Here is a 4409-nt window from a genome sequence, read left to right as displayed (position 1 = left end):
TATTGTTAATGTTGCTTTAATTGCCTTTTATTTTAAAGTGAAAATACCTCTATGGTTGCCGAATCCCCTATCCTTAACACCATATCTGTTAATTGGTTACCTAATAAATGTTTGGTAATTTAAAGAAAAAACTCATACCTACTATATAATTGTTTTCTTCTATTATGCTTTTCACTTCTTATTCACTCATTCCAATCTAAATTGAGAAACTACCCAAGCTCATAGCTATTTAGTTTCTACCCAACTTTTAGAGTTATAGAAATAATTTTTCTTAAAGCTTCCAAGATAATATAGCTTAATCAAATATACTAACTAAATACACTAAAAAATGATTTGTTTAATTTTTGCTACTTAGTGCACTACAAAAAAATGACTTGGAAGATTTTAATAAATTTTAAGTACTTAACATAAAATTATAGACAACATAGTACATAGTTTTTGTTTGTTTTTAAGTATTTGTTCTATGTCTCAGTAGAAAACCATAGGAATTTTGATAAATATTGCAGTGAATATGTATAGTGCTTTGGGTAGGATGGTTATTTTTATCAGTATGAATTATTCCTTTTCATTTACAAGGAAGGTTTCTACTTTCCAATGTCTTCTCTTCCTCTCGTCATTTATTTATTTATTTATTTATTTATTTATTTATTGCTTTTTCGGTTACACCTGGCGATGTACAGGGGTTACTCCTGGTTCTGCACTCAGGAATTACTCCTGGCCGTGCTCAGGACACCATGTGGGATGCTGGCAGTCGAACCCAGGTTGACCGCATGCAAGGCAAACGCCCTACCCGCTGTGCTCCAGACCCTCTTTCTCTCTTTAGCAGCAATTTATAATTTTCAAAAAAAGGTCTTTTACCTTTTCTCATAAAGCTGACTCCATGATTTTTTGCATTTTAAAGAAATACTTTTCTCTTCTACAGTCTTATTTGCATATTTGCTTGAGTGGGCCCAGTAACGTCTCCATCGTGAGACTTGTTGTTACTGTGTTTGGCATATTGAATACGTCACAGGTAGCTTGCCAGGCTTTGCCCGGCGGGCGAGATACTCTCCGTAGATTGCCGGGCTCTCCGAGAGGGGCGGAGGAATCGAACCCAGCTCTGCCAGGCCGGCGGGTTGCAAAGCAAACTCCCTACTTAATTATCTTGTTAGAACATAATTAGAGACTGTATTTTATAATCCAAAATTTCCTGATTATTATCATGCTCTTTCATATCACAAGTAACACTGGAACTGAAGATTCAAAGTAAAGATGTTATTGTTTAATTTACTTGGTGACATTATACTTGATTTTTGTTGTTGTTGTTGTTTTTGGGTCACACCTGGCAATAGCCAGGGTTTATTCTTATTTTTACACTGAGGAAATACTCCTGGTGATGCTTGGGACCAAGAACACATATTATGGGAAGAATTATTTAACTAGCTCATGTACTGTCTTTCTATTTTGTTGTTATTGCATTTCTCTTAACAGAAACATAAAGGAAGAATAGGTAGAAAAGGCCTGTAAGATAGAAGATGGAAAAGTAAGAGAAAATAATTGCAAACCAGAGCTCAGTTCTGCAAGGAAATACAACCACTATTTTGCAAAATAAAATATCCCTAGGTTTGGATTGAATCCTACATAAATGTTTCTATCAATTAAGATTTTAGTCAATCTGTATGCATGCACATTAGGTATCTTTCAATTTTCAATTAAACATAACAAAAACAGATGTTTCTGGAAGAAGTATCTAGAAAAGTTATTATTTAGCTGATTTGATTTAACTTGTGCATTTAAATCTTTATTTCAGAGTCCAGACAAATAGTAAAGAGAGAAGGAGTTTTGCCTTGCAGGCGTCAGCCTGGTTCAATCCTTGGGTTCAAAAATTTGAGATAAATTGACTTATGATTTTTTAAAAATAAAGTTATTTTACTCAGGCATTCATAACATTTTTCACAGCATTCTTCACTGAGTTATCTCCTGAAAGCAGGCTGTAAGATACATCTTAATCACTTCACATTCTAATCATGTGAGATCCTCTGATTTATAATAATGTAGTTTTTTAAAAACTCAATATGGGGCCAAAGAGCTAGTACAGCAAGAAAGGCACTACTTACCAACCTGTGTTGGATCCCAGACACCACATCTGGTTTTCTGAACACTGCAGGACTCATCCCGGAGCACAGAGCCCTAAGTAATACCTGAACATAGCTGGTATGGCCCCCAAACAAACAAACAAATAAATAAAATAAAAAATAAATAATTCAGTTTGGATAAAATACCTTATCACAGATATACTATAACTTGCATTTTTCTTTGATGAAAATTAATTTTGTTCTTGATTTTGTTTATGTACCGCAGCTGAGGGGTCACTCCTGGTTCTCAGGAATTACTAGCAATGCTCAGGGACCATATGAGACACTGGGGGTCAAATCTACGTTGGCCTTGTACAAGACAAGTGTCTATCTGTTGTACTATTGCTCTGGCCTAGAACTTAATTTTTTAAGTAATAAGTCATGCTGTTCGCTGCTCTATTGGATTTTGTAGCTAAATCTAGTGATCTGAATTGAGATTTATAATGATGCCGACATGTTGAGTTCATATTTAAATCACAGTGGGTAGGGCATTTGCCCTGCACGTGGCCAACCCGCATTCGATTCCTCCATCCCTCTCGGAGAGCCTGGCAAGCTACCAAGAGTACCTCACCCACACGGCAGAGCCTGGCAAGCTGCCCGTGGCATATTTGATATGCCAAACAAGTCACATTACTGGTGCCCTCTCGAGCAAATCGGCGAACAGCAGGAGGACAGTGCTATAGTGCTACAGTGCTACAACAAGATACGGCGTTTTTGAAAGACTAGGTCAAATGGTTGTTTTCGAAATATAAGATCTTAGAAAATGTTATAAGGAAATTCAAAGGCTAAAAACAACATTCAGGTGAATGAGACCAGTTGTAGTTACTTTGGGTCTCCCAAAGAGGAATCGAAAGAGCTATGCTTGGAATATCACGTTTCACTCAAATGAGAGAAAGAATCCGGAGTTCCGACATCTGTCGATGATCAAGAATCAGGGACGCTGTCTCGTTTGCCAAGGTGTCAAAAATCAGATGGGCTGGTCACGTAATGAGATTTAAAGACGACCGCTGGACTAGAGCTGTTACCGACTGGATTCCACGGGATGTCAAAAGACTGCGTGGCCACCCACCTACCAGATGGTCAGACTTCTTCATCAAGATCACGAATGGTTGGTTTGAGGCTCTTCATGTTCCCAGAGCGAACAGATGCCATTGGGCTACACTAGCACGTGACAGGGACAAATGGAGACATTACTGGTGCCCGCTCGAGCAAATCGACGACTAATGGGAAGTTAAGTGATTAAGTGATTAAAAACAACATTCACAATATTTGTATATACATATTCTTCATCTTTAATTTTGGTATAAACCTTAATTCACATTTTTGAGGGGACTTGGGGGAAAACTACCCCCGGAATATTCGGAGGTTGCTCCTGGCTCTGCTTGTCAGAATTACTCCTGGCATTGATCAGGGATCCATGTGATATGCTTGGAATTGAATCGGGGTTGACCCTGAACAACGTTAGGCATGATCTCTGAGCACTGACCTAGTAGAAATTCCTGAGTCCACTATACCATTAGGTATAATGCCCCCCAAACAAACAACCCAAATCAACTGAAATTAAAGTTGTGTTTTTCTGCAATCATCACAGTACAGTTATAGCAAAATTCTTATAAAGTGTTTTATTTCACCACAATCTAAATGCATAACTATGTTCAGTTTGACATAATAATATAATAAAAATAATACTTTTATGAACTCTCTTGAGCTTTTCTGATACCTGAGGGCACATCTTGTTAGTGAATGTACAAAACAAATCACATACAGCATATAGAGAGATAGAATTCAAAAATAAAACATCTTAATGCAGAGACACTGAGATTCTAGATGTGCAATCTACAGGAGTTTGATGGACTACTCTTTTTCTGAGAGCACACTACTTAGATAACAACTGCTGCAAGGTTAAAGTAAATTTCAATTTTGTTTTACACCTTTTACTGTGAAACCAGAGGAAGACAAGAGGTAAAATAATGACATTAATTGGTCAAGGGTCCTGGACACTTTGGCAGTAGAGAACTGTGTAAGTTTTAAAAGAACTGCAAGTGTATGACTCAAACTATAATAATCTTTTAAGTAAAAACCTTTTCATATTTCTTTCAAGTAGTAAAAATAGTTACTACTGTGGGTCTTTTGTAAAAGGCTTAGAAAAAAAGGGGTTCCAGTACTTTCTTACTATGAACTGTAAAATGGGAAATTTAAAAAAAATCTTCTTTATAATAGATTTGATACTATAAATTGAACTGAAATACAGAATCACATATGGTGAGGCATGTGCTTGTACTCTAATTGTAACCA

The sequence above is a fragment of the Sorex fumeus genome, unplaced genomic scaffold, assembly GCF_029834395.1.
Source record: "Sorex fumeus unplaced genomic scaffold, SorFum_2.1 ptg000043l, whole genome shotgun sequence".
Classification (NCBI taxonomy): Eukaryota; Metazoa; Chordata; class Mammalia; order Eulipotyphla; family Soricidae; genus Sorex; species Sorex fumeus.
Note: the sequence above shows the minus strand (reverse complement) of the source record.